We start from the raw sequence: 15,111 nt of genomic DNA, 5'->3' as shown, positions 1-15,111 counted from the left end.
CTGATCTAAAATGTCAACACTGACTGGGCGTGTCACTGCCACAGTCTGTTCCTTCTCTGCTTTACCTTCTCGTCCAGCACTTAGCCCCAGTGGATCACAGATCTAACTTGAACATCCATCTACTCCCCTAAAGTGAAAGGCAAGTCCGGGGTCCAGGCATTTCTATGCATTTGGTCCACTTCTCTTCACACAGAGCCCAGCATAAGGCTTGACACTATTAGTAAACATTTGTTTACGATATGAACAAGAAATATAAGTTCTTTTTCTCAACTACACTCATCAGTTGTTTAGTTAGAAAAGACAACTTATTTAAAAATTTTTGGCAATGTGTTAAACAGCATTTTATTTTCATTACTGATAATCCAGACAGGTTTCCTTCATTTAAGGAGGGCTTATGACAGAAGGTTAATATTTAAAGAATATGAATAATGATCACAAAGGGAGTGAAGCAAATTAAGTAATACTCTCAACTCCATTTATGAGGTTTACAATTGGTTTTTATTATGCTTCGTGGTGTTGCTACTTCCTACTACTATAGAATAATGTCAGCTCCATTCTACACCTAATAATGAGTGAAAAATTACACCCCTTTAGCCACCAACTCCAAAAAAGTGACTTACCCTTCATGGGAAACACCTAGTTTGTCCTGTCTGTTTTTACAGTAATTGTTTTCCTGTCTCTCAAAACTGCAATTACTTAACCTACCTTGATGAATCAACTCAAGAAACTGGATTAATTGTGAGCTGAGCTTTATGTGAATAGTTGGTCTATGTTTCATGCTGTCCTGATCTGCAAGACCAAAAACCTAACCAAAAATGTCCCAGGGTAAAGGTGGGAAAACAGCAGATTTCTGTTTTGAACCACCTGGGGCTTTGGATGACTTCTATCTTTCCAGAAGTACAGTTAAATATAATGAAAAGCAGTTCAGAAACCAGTAGGTAATTTTAATATAAGCTGGTGTGCCAAGGAGCTGAGCCAATCAATTATTTTAGTTACCTTCCCTATCAGGTCGTCAGAGTCCTGTTCCAGAAATGGCCTATGAGAGAGTTGTGGTTTGCTTACATTTGACAGATACCCTTTGATTCCTTCTTGGCATCTTTGAGAACAGGCTTGTCCAGTTTCATTGGCAAGGTTTTGGTCTTTCGAAAGCAAAGATGGTAACATTTTATGGGAGGCCACTGTCAGTTCTTAAGCAGAAAAGCCTCCCTAGCATTAAACGATCTGCCAAGATTACCTTGTTTTGGTCATTCCTAAAATCCCTTCTTGCCTTCAAGAAGGGCCGATTCCCTCCAGGTAGAGGGTTAATGATAGGAAATTGTGAAAAATAAGTATATGGGGGAACAGCACAAGGCAGGTATGGGTCTCACTTCATACGACAGTTCGGACTTTACAGTAGCTTAAAAATTCAATAAACTGAAATGCCTGAGGCTATCCTGCTGAAGTTAACTTTTCTGTTAACTTCAAATTTAGAACTCTACAATCGTGTGCATAAAACATATATATAGATATGTTTATTTATAATATTACTGAAGATGTGTGAATGTAACTGAATATTAAGAACAGTACATCTTTGAAACTGACTAAAAATTCTTAACTATTATTATGTTCAACAATAATTTTGTTGCTAAGAACTCTGAAACTGCATGTTGTTGACTTTGTCTTAATAAGGTGCTAGATACACAACTGGAATCGACATATCCTTCATTTTAGGTCTCAAGATAAAAAGCAGTAACAATGTTAACCAATGTGTAACAGCTAGTAGCAAGTGTGATGAGTTTGACCAAACTCAGCCTTTTCCTAGGAGCAGAACCTGCAACTTCTGCTTAGGGACATTCCACCTGATTCAATAGCTTTCAGACAATGAGATAATGTTGTACAGAGTTGGAAACTCTTGGAAGCTCATTTATTGTGACCAGTTGAACAAACACATGTGTACACACCCTTCTAGGACTGCAATACCCAGATCACAATTCTGAAAAAAGAGGTTAAAAAAAAAAACCCAAAACTATCAGACAGGCTCTTGATTTCTCTGGGGCTATTTCACCTGAGGACGGACAAAGAAACGTCCAATCCCTTGTCTCGCCTCACGAAATGACTTCTCCTTAAATGAACCTCGAAACACATGATGATGAAAAAGAATTGTTATTTCGGTTGTCTTTGAGATACAGATGGAAGGAAACTGACTTTGCTAAGCCAGGTTCTTTTTTTTTAAATCCCAACCAGCTGTTTGATCGGCGAGGACCAAAACAAAGACAGACACCAGCTAGTTTTCTGATGACATCCGCGCCCCCATCACGCCTGCACCGGAATCCCAGGTGGAAGCCGCAGATCCAGGGCGCTCACACCCCGGACCCCGCTCCAGACCCGGGGTCCCTCGCCGCCGGCCTACATCTCCGCATCCACGTCTCACTTCCTTTTCGCAGGCGAGCCGCTCAGCAAACCCCCCGAGTGGGTGGGAACACATTCCAGCAATAACAGCCGGGCTGGCCGCCCCAACTCACCAGCCTGCGAAGTTTTCCTTGGCGAGAGGTGTCGGGTTTCAGAGGTTTCCTTCCCCCTTCCCCAAGCCCTGGAACTCCTGGACACCGGCCACGGCCCGGGGTCTGCCTTCCAGGGCGACGGTCCCGCTCCGATTCTTTTCCCCCAACCTGTGGCTCTGGATCGCTCCAGCAGCCGGCGGGTCCCCAGCCCTGCCCGTCCGGACGGCAGCGGCAGGACTGGAAGCACCACCCCCGAGTCCGCCGAGCTCCGGGATCTGCAGGGTTCGTGTGTGACGAAGGCGTGTCTCCCAGTCCTAAGGCGGACGTGCGGCGCGCACCTCCGGCTAATCTTGCTGGTGACTCAAGGGCGCTCGATTTCTGCTCCGAGTTCTCGGCTCTGTGGGTCTCCAAGCCCCAGCAGCCATCTCATTTTGAGTCCTTGATTTTTCCGTGTTTTCTTGGATTTCTCTTTTCCAGAGAGCCCCTGGGCACTGTGAGAACGGCTTCCAGGGCACTGCATTTTCTGCTCCGGGAGGGGAGGTCTTCATTAACTAAGAGACCAAGGAGTTGCCTAAGAGACCGAGGAGCGGAGAGGGGCCTCCGGAAATAAAAGGGCTCGGAAGGAAATCCGTGTTTTCAAAGTTAAGGTCTGTTCATATGAATCCATTCACCAGGATGCGCCTTCCTCACCTTTGCCTCCCTCTGTCATTTCAGAGATCTGCAGCTGAGGCAGCAGGGGTCGTGTCTATGAGGTCAGAGGAGATCAGGCAGCACACACATTCACTGAACACATCTTGAGTAAGCACCTACTGTCTGACGGACACTTGGCAATCATCTGCCCACACCCACGATCCTGGCTGGCTCTCTTGAGGTCACATCTCAGACAGACTAAGACATCCTTGGTGTTTAGCCTGATGGTAAGAGCCCAAGGTTGAAGACATGCAATAGCAATTGATTTTTTTTCCCACTGTGAAGAAAATGAAAAAGTTCCAAATGTGCTGCTTGCACGCATGTTGGTGAACGGTGAGGTGATTGCTTAAGTGTTCACTGTTTGACCAGTTCTGCGGAGGGCCTTTGAGGCAACTGAGAGCCGCTGACATTATCAGTGGATCATCTCTGGCAGAAGCGAAAACCCAAACCAAAGGCAAGCAAACAATAGCAAAGCACTGGAGAAGAGGAGTGTTGGAGAAAACATGTGGTTTCACAGGAATCTGCTTATTCTACTAAGAAAATATGGGAGAAGGTCTATTTTCTGTGCCTCAATGCTCTTATCTTGAAAATGGGGAGAATCAAATGCCTTCATAGGGTTATTGTCAATAAATGAGTTCAGATGAGCAAAGTGTATAGACCAGTGGTTTAGTAAAGTCTCTATGGGTGTTGCCTGCACATTATTTTGGTAACAATCATCTACTCCTTTCTCCCAAAGTAAGGTCTGATTTATAAATACTATTCTGATCTACTGGGAAATATTATTGGAGGTTCGGGTTATAGATTTTCAAATATATATGCTGGGAATATATATTTATAGTATAATCTATTTTGCATCAGCAATATCTGTATTGCTGTGTGTGTCTATGGGGCCTGAGAGAGAGAAAAGAAATACATAAACAACCTTGACTATTCTTCTTTTCATAGCACGTTAATTTAAAATGATTCTCTGCACATGGTATAAAATGGCAATCTGTATTCTTCACTTAGTTTCTGTGTTCACTTACTTAATCCTACCAGCTGTTATTTCCCATATTCAACAGCATTTATGGTGCCCTTGTCCATGGATCCTCTCACTGGACTTTCACGATGTTGCTTTGATAGAGGCAAGGCATCTGTTATTTTTTATTGTCCCCATTTTTAAGAATGAAGAAAACTGAGGCTGAGAAAGTCCCAGCGACGTGCCCAGAATCCCAAAGGCCCAGGAACGTAGGATTCGGATCTGCTGATCCGGAAGGCAGAGCTCACAGTAGTCAGGGCAGCACGCCGCCTGACTTCCCTTTAAGGGAAGGTTCCTGTCGTGAGAAAGTCTAAGACACTCATTTATCATCTGCTCTCTTTGCCACCCTTCCCTTCTCTAAAAGGGAAGGGTGGCAGCGGCCTCGCAGGACCAACTCCTGCAGAGACAGCTCTCCAGGCGTCACCTGCCGCACACATCCCGTGTTTCTAGTTCTGAGGCTCAGAGGCGCTAGTGTTACATGGGGATGCTCTTCAGCTGCTCCAGAGGGTGGACCTTTCCTTCCCTGTGGGAAGAGGGTTCCCAGGAGGGGATGGCAGTGGGAGAATATGAGCAAAACGATTCCTGGCCACTTCATGAAGGCCACTTAGACCAGAGACAGAGCAGAATAAAAACCCTGGAAAACCATGAAAACAAGGTGCCAGCATCCTGTGATGTAAAAAAAAAAAAAAAAAAAAAAAAAAAAATGCCTTTCTGCACCTGGCGTTTGCCTAGCACAAATTCAATAGACATAATTTCTCTCAATAAGCTTATCACTGAATAAATACAGCCCCAAGGTAAACAGATAAATAAATGTACCTGGGTGTCAAAAATGGTTAAACACCTCTCCCTCCCCAATCTCCTCTGACACAAGAATAAACACACTTGGAGGACTTCCCTGCAGGCCCAGCGGTCAAGGCTTCCAAAACAAGAGGTGTGGGTTTGATCCCTGGTCGGGAAGTTAAGATCCCACATGCCTCGCGGCCAAAAAACATAAAACAGAAACAATATTTAACAAATTCAATAAAGGCTTTAAAAATGATGTGCATCCAAAAGAATCTTAAAAAATAATAAATACATTTTTATATGTTATGAAATCATAAAGACAAATAAAGAGGTAAAGAGACATCAAGAGATTAAATAAGTTGCAATAGATGGTTTGGAAAAACTTAAGTCAGATGGAAGCTGGGTAACCGATAGGAAGAGGAGTTATATACTACTTGCCTGTAGGAGGAGTGATGGATGAGAAGCAGTAACTCCTTGTGTAACCTGAGAGGCTCAAGCCTAGGAGGCGGAAATACCATCACAGAAGGAGGCCAGCTGGTGGGGTGAACACAGGGGTTTGGTTAGACGTCTGTATTCAGAATGTCCAGACCCAAAGTTCACTTCCTCACCGCCGTACGATCAACCAATTGTACATAAGTTTCTCCATCTGCTCAACTCAGCCTCCAGGAGACTGGAGGTTTATTTTCTGGTGAAAGTAAACTAGAGTACTTTGTGGTTTAACAAAATGAACTGAACACATGCATTTTTACTCTGCTCCTGTAGAAAATGAATTAAAAACAAGTGGACTTCAACATAGTAAAAAAAAAAATTTCAAAATTCAAAATACACTTAAAATTTTACAAATTTAAAAGATGGGTGGATTATAAAATGGAAAGTCCAGGAGTATAATTTTTTGTGAAGCAATTAAACACACCAAGATATGTCATTCTGAGATATTAGCAGCCCAGGAATAAAAAGAACAAAAACATCTTCTAGAAACATAAAGCATATAACATACAAAGGAAAATAATAAAAATGATATTGGATTTCTCAAGAGCAATAATGGATCCAGAAGACTCTTTAAGTGCCTTCACAATTTATGAGTGAAACTATTTTGAAATGAGAATTGTATACCCATACAAAAATGTAGCCAAGTGTGATTAAAATATGTTTAGACGTGTAAGGAACCAAAAACATAATTCCTTTATTGTGTTTAAGGAAGGATCCCCAAAATATGCTTATAAATCAACAGGAGGAGATGGAACCCAGGAAGTGAAGGTCCAACACAGGAAGCAGTGAAGTGAATTCTCCATAACAACAGGCCTAGACAGAAGCAGAAGAGCGGACTGCAGAGGCAACGTCTCCTGGAAATAATTATTTCATGGACATGTACATTTGAAAGAGTTTTGATAATGTCCATGTAGTAGAGACTGAAGTGCTCATCCAGTTCCAGGTTTTCTCTTCTGAGCATCCCACTGGGGTTCAATTCTTAGCCCTTTGCTGGTAGGGAGGCATGTGACTGAGTTCCAGCCAATGGCATGTGGGCAGTAGTGACCCACACCACTTCCGGGTCAATCCCATAAAATGACCTGAGATCCTCCTCATTGGTATCCAGACATTAAGACTCAGTGAAGAGCTCTGAAGCCCTAAACGACATTAAAGCCCTGAGATGAAAGAAATTGAGGCTCTGAATGATCGTGTGGCATGGAAACCCTAACCGTCACCCCTGGGCCATGGCATGAGCAGGAAATAAACTTACACTGAGATAAGCCACAGAGTTTTTGGAGTTGTTTGTTAAAGGAGTTAGACTGTTCTGACTGTTACAGTTTGAAAGGCCATTTGGGGACATTTATGAATCACTTATGGGCTTCCCAGATGGTGCTAGTGGTAAAGAACCTGCCTCCAATGCAGGAGACACAGGTTTGATCCCTGGGTCAGGAAGATGCCCTGGAGGAGGGCATGGCACCCTACTCCAGTATCCTTCCCTGGAGAATCCCACGGACAGAGGAGCCTGGCAGGCTACAGTCCACAGGGTCGCAAAGAGTTGGACCCGACTAAAGCAACTGAGCACGCATGCATGAATAGTTTATACCAGGTACAACGTCTACTAAACAAATTGAAAAAGCATATTAATAACTCAAGGAGAGACAAGAGGTTATGAGTAGAGAAAAGTAATAATAATATAGCATTTCATTCAGATGTGAATATAATCAGAATAATGGGAACTCAAGCAAGAGAGTAAACATAAACCCCGATATAACTGCATGTGAGGCGTGAGTTTAGGGAAAGATGGTATACAAATGTGCAAGAGAACTAAATACTCAAGTATTATACATGGAGTCAATACACAGTGTGTTACACTGCTAAATAAAGGAAGGCAGGACAAGCAAACCTTTTAGAAATACGCAAGTAAGAATAATAAAAATCCACTAAAAGAGTCAAAGTCAGGAGTTTTACTGTAGGGATTGAGACTAGGACTTAAGAGGAAATCTGTGCTATTTTTAAAGAATTTGAACACCTCTTTTAAAAACTATTAGATGTTTTTACCTTAGTAAAAATAATATTGAAGTAGTTTTAAAATATACAGAAGAAGACAAAGACACTTATTCAACAGAGAAAAGATTATAATTCGTTATTACTTTCATGTATTTTTGCATAATAGCCTAAGAGCAGAGGAGAAAGTGAATTTGGGGTGCAGACTGAAGATAGATTTGAGAGGTTTGCACAGTCATTTATTGACTCAGCAAACATTTATTAAGTAACATGCGCCTGATCCTTAGGGCTATCAGGCACTAGAGATGAAGTGGAGAACTTGAAGGAAAAACGTAAGGTACACCGAGGAAAGGAGCATTTCACAGTTTTAAACAAAAAGTATATTTGGTTTCTTCTCTCTTGTCCTAGGTGACACAAGCCACTGACTTAGCTTGCCTTTCGTACTTCAAAATCCTCTTATAAAAGGTCCACACTGACGAGATCAGAGGCTTGCTAACTCACCCCTCCTCCGGGACCGAGGTGAAGGCTGTGCTAGGTAGTCAGGCTCAGTTTGCCTCCACCCGCTGCTGGCCTTCAGTCCATGTGAGCTCTCTCTAATCACAAGTAACAATCAACCCCTCCCTAGTATGCGGAGGCCCCAGTGTGATTCAAACTCACAAGACTGGACTCCCAGGTCATGCTAGTTTTCCTAACTACTTTTAAAGACATGATGTCAAGGAATACATATACCTGAATGAATTTTTACTGGCAATTATTTTAAATGTGTAACACATCAAGACCTATTTTAGGCATTAAAGTGTACCTGTTCACATAATTATATGTATAGCATCTATTTCATGGTGATGTCTTAATTTCCCCACTTCTAATTTCATTTTGACTCAGTTTCTTAAAACATGAAATGGACATACACTGGAACTTTATATGGAAATTATGTAACTTAGCCTAATTCTATGTTAAAGAAACATTCTGTGGGAAGGGACCAAATGGTTTCATGAATAATATTTGCATATAGACAAAAAACAAAAAATGCTATAATTATGGGCAAAATTACAATGATAAAATTCTTTTATCAATTTATCAAATTGATTAAGGAAAAATAGATTCATACTGATGAAAACTAAGGAGACAAGAAAGAATACAGTGACAACATATTTACCTACACATAAATGCAGTCATATATCAACATATATAATTGCACACATGGACATTGGTACAGTCATTTAAAAGCACACGTGAAGTATGTAGGTACATATGCTTAAAGCTAGCTTTACAGTGCGCTACAAAATAAAATGCCATATGAGCCTACCATGTAAATGTAAGTAGCCATAAGGTGATTCTGTCATTTTCCCAAAATATCAAAAAATAGTGTTCTTGTTCACGATTTTTGCTACTTTTTAACTGCAAACACTTCAATTGAGATGCCGTACACCCAGGAATAATTTAATCTGTCTTTTAGCAAATTATCAGGTAATTGGTTTAAGCAGCCAAGCTGATATTGATTGATGTAATTTCAGGTAAATATGTCTTCTCCAAATACTTTCTTGATCAAATTAAAGTTCTTTCATTAATATTCCATTATAAAAGATCTAGAGTGACACCAATATAAGATAAACATATTTTTTAAGGCATAATCTGGAAATGATGTGCCTTATGTCTGATCATATATGGTATTAGAAGATAATTTGCAAAAATAACAATTAGCAAATGAAGATTTGGTGATATCCAAGAATCCCAAGTTAAATAATTACTTTTTTAAAATTTATTTTTAATTGGAGGGTAACTGTTTTACAATGTTGCACTGGTTTCTGCTGAACAACAATGTCATTTAGCTACAAGCCTGTATATGAATATATCCCCTTCCTCTAACTTCCCTCCTATCCATAAATGATTACTTTTTAAACCTATGTTTTTAAGAAATAGTTAGGCTGTTTCATTAAATTATCTTAAATTATCATTACATGAAATATCATTTAATGCATTTTTGTAATCAATATGGCAACAGTTTATATACCTATAATAGTTCTATCATATTTGTAAGATATATTTAAATTTCCTGTTTCCAAAATAGCATGAAAACTGTAAGTACCTCAGCCCATATAATACCTCCTGAAATATGCATCGCTGCCATAACCACTAAATAGGTCCCCATTCTGTGCAATTTCTATACATATTTTATTACTACTGAAGACTGAGAGAATGGAAGAAAATCTCTGTGTGCATCATATAAAACACATGCTTGCTGGAACTATTCAACTTAAATTGTAAATAATTTATTTTTATAGTCAAATATTTCGTGCAAGTCTTAGGAGAGACAATGTTTTTAAAGAACTGGTAAAAGAACACATGATCAGAATGAAGATATAAAAGCTGAGAAGAACTCCTTTTCTTGCATTACACTGCCTATGAAAGTGAAGTGTTAATTGTCCAATTGTGTCCAACTCTTTGCGGCCCGTGGACTGCAGCCCGCCCGGCTCCTCTGTCCATGGGATTCTCCAGGCAAGAACACTGGAGTGGGTTGCCATTCCCTTCTCCAGGGGATCTTCCTCATCCAGGGATCGAACACACGTCTCCTGCGTTGCAGGCAGATTCTTTACCGTTTGAGCTACCTGGGAAGCCACTATCTGTAAGATGTGGTTATAAAGCACTCAAACCCCATTTTTTTGTTCGTGGAGTCTTAATTCATGTCTGGTGAGAGCTCCCTGTAAAAACCAAAGGGATCAGCTAGTCAGGACAGCCTTGGCAGAATGTGAATGCGGGTAGAATGCAGTAGAATAAAGTGGTCCCGACGGTGCTGTTCTAATCACATGATCAAGTGCTTTTAGACTTACAACTCCAGCCCTATGCCAGCATGCCCTGGGGTGGAGACCACAAAATATCAAACCTGGAAAAAGCAATCTTACAACTAGAAAAATATGAAACTTGCTAATTTACACAAGCAAAGAAGTGAAAAATACATATGGGAATGGATTTGAAAGGTGCTTATACCAGGGAGGAAGGACACAGTTTTAGAACAGGATGGCTGGTTAATATGGATGTTCAGGATAAAATGCACTAATCTGATTAGCTCAGAATGCTTGCAATTGTTTTCAGTTTGATGGAATTCAAACCTAGAGTAAGCCCTACCTTAATTCAAAGACCTACCCTTGATCTTTAGGAAGGACGCTGAACAACTCTGTAGATACCATGCGGAATGTCTTCTTTGTACATTTGCCAAAAAGATCATGTTGCTATTACAATTTCCCAAGGTGATTTTGGGGAAACATAATTTTTTTCCAAACAGTAGAATGTCAACCCTGAGATATCACTAATGTCTGAGTAATAAGAAAGTCACTGCGATTCAAAGATAGGAGTCAGGGCTGATGCCTTAATCAAATTCAGCTTCACAGTGGGCTCAATAGGAACTCAAATCCATCTCATTTTTCTCTAACCAACAGGTTTAATGTGATAGAAAGCTACTTTGAAGATATTGAAACTATGCAATACAACCATAGAGAATACTTCTAATTGGATAGTTTTTCTCTGAAGGAATTACAGATATTCATGTCATTACTAGGAAAGATGCAAAAAAAGGTGATTCCTATCACATCTCCACTTGATTCTCTACAATGACCTGTGTTTAAGGTGGATGGGTGTTCAAGAATGTCAATAAACATCTTTACACTTAATCAGGTGATTTCAACTGCAGCTAATGCAATTAAATAGACACAGTTTCTAAGATAGCTTCTTATATGATATACTTGATGAAAGTGTGAAAGTGTTAGTTATTCAGTCATGTCCACCTCTTTGTGACCCCATGGACTATAGCCCACCAGGCTCCTCTGTCCTTGGGATTCTCCAGGCAAGAATACCAGAGTGGGTTGCCATTTTTTTTTCCAGGAAATCTTCCCAACCCAGGGATTGAACCCAGGTCTTCTGTACTGCAGGCAGATTCTTTACCATCTGAGGCATCAGGAAAGCCAATATACTTGCATAGATGACTCTAAATCATTTATTTACTGAATTACCTGAAAGTCTCTCCAGTTGATCCAGATTTAAACAGAGCATTTCTGTTTCTTGTACTTTAAGCCCAAGAGGTTTATAATAAAAGAATTATCTGTAGTAGTGTGCTATATAGAACCTTTGGCATCTTCTAGCAGGGAAATCATTTTGGAAGGTTCTATGTGTAAAATCATAGAATGGAAAGTCTTCCCAGGTTCAGGATAAAGTAAGGTAAACAAGCATTCTAAATCGGAAGGCTTGGCTTTCCGTCCATCATTGGCCTAAAGACATTTGTGGTGATTCTTCTTTGATTTTTACATGTCAGAAACAGGGATTTAAGATAATTCGTTCTGCTTATAAAAATTTCATATGTCTGACAATAGTATATGTGTCCAAAGAATGAATGTTTGTTGAATGAGTCAATAAATAAATGAATTTGTTCACTACCTTGACATCCTTAGTGAGTAAATTTTCTCAAAAAGTGGGAGTGGCAGGATGGAGAAGAGTCTCTTGTCCATTCTGACTTTAAAATATTTAATCAAATCTTATTTTTCATAACTGAAAAATTAAAAGTTAAAAAAATAGACTTGTAAAAATGATTCAAAGAGCTGTATATCAGACTCTCAAAGTGAATGTGATCTGAGACAAAAGCAACCACAGCAAATTAAGGAAACTCCTTGAGGCAGCATGATACAAATGTGTGTATTTTTTTTCAGTGAAAATTAGAAAGAGAAACTTTGATTCTCGCATTTTAGTTATCATAAACTTATGCTACAATTAAAAGTAAATATATTGGCAACTCTCCTACTATTTAACACAAGATAAATAAATCACAGAAATGCCTTGGCTATTCCTGGGCACCCTCAGCCTTGCCTCATCTTATTAGTGACTAAACTGGATCTGTAACAATCAGAAAATGCACGGCCCAACTTGTACTTAATTATCTAAGATCTTTTAACATTGGTCATCACCCTTTGCAGTCTGCTTTCTCCAACTCATAGCAAGTGGTTACAAGTTTTCTGTCTCTTCTTCCTCCTTGAGACTTTCACTGTAAAGACAAAACTATTATCATTTATACTTCTGTTTTACAGTTAGGAATTAAAATGAAATATTTGCTTAAATAATTCATTCAATTGTTAATAACCACCCAATAAGTTAGAGGGAAATTTAATATGTAAAACCACACATGGCCATTCCTCAGTTATTTGGGGATAAATATATTTACAGATAGAAAAAGAACACAGTAAAAGGCTTTTGAGAACACTGGAAATTTGTAAAATATCTCAAAGTTGAATTCAGTCTCTGACCCCATAACTCAATGACCCCATGATTTATGGAGTTGCAACTATTATTGTATGCAAGTTAGTTTTGACTTGACATTGGCTTCTTGCTTTCAGTATGCTCCTATGGAGCCATAAAGCATTTGCAGTCCCCTAACGACCTCCCAGTACTCTAACTGGTACAATTGATGGGTTTCAACTAAGACGGGTAACTACCAAATCTGCTTCTCCACTGTTAACTCCAAAAGGGCTTGCTGCTTACACCTCTGCTTGTTATAATAATGCTTTATTTTACACTGTTAACAGAGACTATGAATAGTTTCATATCTACTGCTGAGCTTCTGTTTTTACAAAAACAATTAATTATAGTCAATAAATCAGTTGAAAAAAGCAAAGGATTATATATTCAAATTTAGTAAATACAAACACTCAATGTATGGCAAAAACCACTGCAATATTATAAAGTAATTAGCCTCCAATTAAAATAAATAAATTAATTTAAAAAACGAGATGAGATTTATCTAGCTGATAAATTAAAAATACTAAGTAGAATATCAAAGTCTCTCAAGCATTTATGTGCTTTAACCTTGAAAATTAAAATTCACACTTTTGGATTTCACTAGCTAGAATAATTATCTCATCTATTTATTTACTGATCCTCAAAATAAAACATTTTGTCTCCACTTTGTCTTTTTGGGTGTCCCTGTTTAATGCATATTTCTTCATTCAATTAATATCTGCCTACAATTTAAAAAATTGTATCATTTGACTGAATATCTGCCCTGATTATCATGATACTGACAAGAGGGAAAGGTTTGAGTTTTAACAGATACTTTTGTTCAATAGCTCTTATTAAATTTCTTTCTTCAAAATATTGTGAGTTTTAAAAAATCTGTTAGGTGGTAATAAATTAAGTATAATATGGTTGGTTCTAGGACCCATGTAATAACCATGTCTATTTTCTTGAGTCCTCAGTATTGTTTTTGACCATTAAAAAGCATTTTATTTCTTGAAAACATGAAGCATTCTATTCTATACCTTAGCTTAGCTGATTTATCCATTAAATTAAAACTATAATGTTCTTTTATGACTACAGTGACCCTAGTTCTAGGATAATTCATTTCCCTAAAGCTGTAACTTATGATAATTTTTGTACACAGTGACTAATATGTGGTCAAAAATTTAGACTATATTTTTTTAAAGTTAACATTCTAATCCAAAAAAAGGAAACTGCTGCTGATTTATCCCTTGGCACATAAATATTTTTAAATGAGTAGCAATTTACATTATGAAATTCTACAGTACACTGGACATGAGAATTCAGTTACTGTGACTGTCACCTGTGACTGCCCCGTCTCAACAGTCCTCAACTTACTCGGAATAAGCGTCATGAAGTTCGTCGGGGAATGGAGGTAGTTCAGTCTCTGAGTCGTCTCCAGCTCTTTGCAACCCTGAGGTCTGTAGCCCACCAGGCCCCTCTGCCCACTGGATTTTCCAGGCAAGAACACTGGAGTGGGTTGCCATTTCCTTTTCCAGGGGATCTTCCCGACCCAGGGATCGAACCTGGATCTCCTGAATTGCAAAAGGATTCTTTACTGCTGAGCCACCAGACTAGTTTAAAGCCTAATGAGCACAAAGGATCACTGAGGGCTGACAATAACAAGACACTTAGGTCGTTTCTGCATAAAAATGCTGGTGTTACAAAGTAGGATTTAACCCCCCAGCCTCCTCTTAGTGTTTATTAGTGTTAAATAGTTAAGTCCTGTGTCCCTGATGCTTTGCTTATGGTTAGTTAGGATTCGGCACCTATTTCATATTTTTCACTTATTTGTGTCTATTTATATCCCAACTTGCTTTATAAAGATGATAGTTTTTTCTATAAGTGCATAAAAATCCAGTAACAAAAATAAAATTGAAATCAAAAAATATAAAAAAGGGCCATAAAGTTGAATAGGCACTTTATAAAAAGAGAAAAATCCAAATATCCAGTAAACATGAAAAGTTGCTCAACCCCATTAGCCAACAGAGAAATGCAAATTAAACCATAATGAGATACAACTATGCATCTATGGGTATGAATAAAACCAAATACCAGGTGTTGGTGAGGGCATGGGGCAAATGAAATGCTTGTTTATTGCTAGTGGAAGTGTAAATTGGTTTGACTATTTTGGAAAACTAAATGTGGGCAGAGATATGGCCCATTTTAAATGTATGATTTGTAGAACTTTGGGCTTCCCTGGTGGCTCAGAGTCAAGTATCCGCCTGCAATGTGGGAGACCTTGGTTCGATCCCTGGGTTGAGTGAATTCCCCTGGAGGAGGGCATGACAACCCACTCCAGTATTCTTGCCTGGAGAATCCCCATGGACAGAGGAAACTATTGGGCTACAGCTCATGGGGCTGCAAAGAGTT

At 39.2% G+C, this 15,111-nt stretch overlaps 1 protein-coding gene across 1 annotated transcript in view; it reads right to left on the bottom strand.

Moving 5' to 3' along the window:
• Positions 1-2,933, bottom strand: part of RAB27B (RAB27B, member RAS oncogene family) — a 63,602-nt gene extending 60,669 nt beyond the window's left edge. The window contains exon 1 of the mRNA XM_065932765.1: positions 2,502-2,933. The gene's annotated coding sequence lies outside the window, so the exon portion shown is untranslated. The remainder of the gene's footprint in view (positions 1-2,501) is intronic.
• Positions 2,934-15,111: the final 12,178 nt, after the last annotated feature.

This window comes from Muntiacus reevesi, chromosome 4 (assembly GCF_963930625.1).
Source record: "Muntiacus reevesi chromosome 4, mMunRee1.1, whole genome shotgun sequence".
NCBI classification, from domain to species: Eukaryota; Metazoa; Chordata; class Mammalia; order Artiodactyla; family Cervidae; genus Muntiacus; species Muntiacus reevesi.
This window is presented reverse-complemented; position numbering and strand designations above follow the sequence as displayed.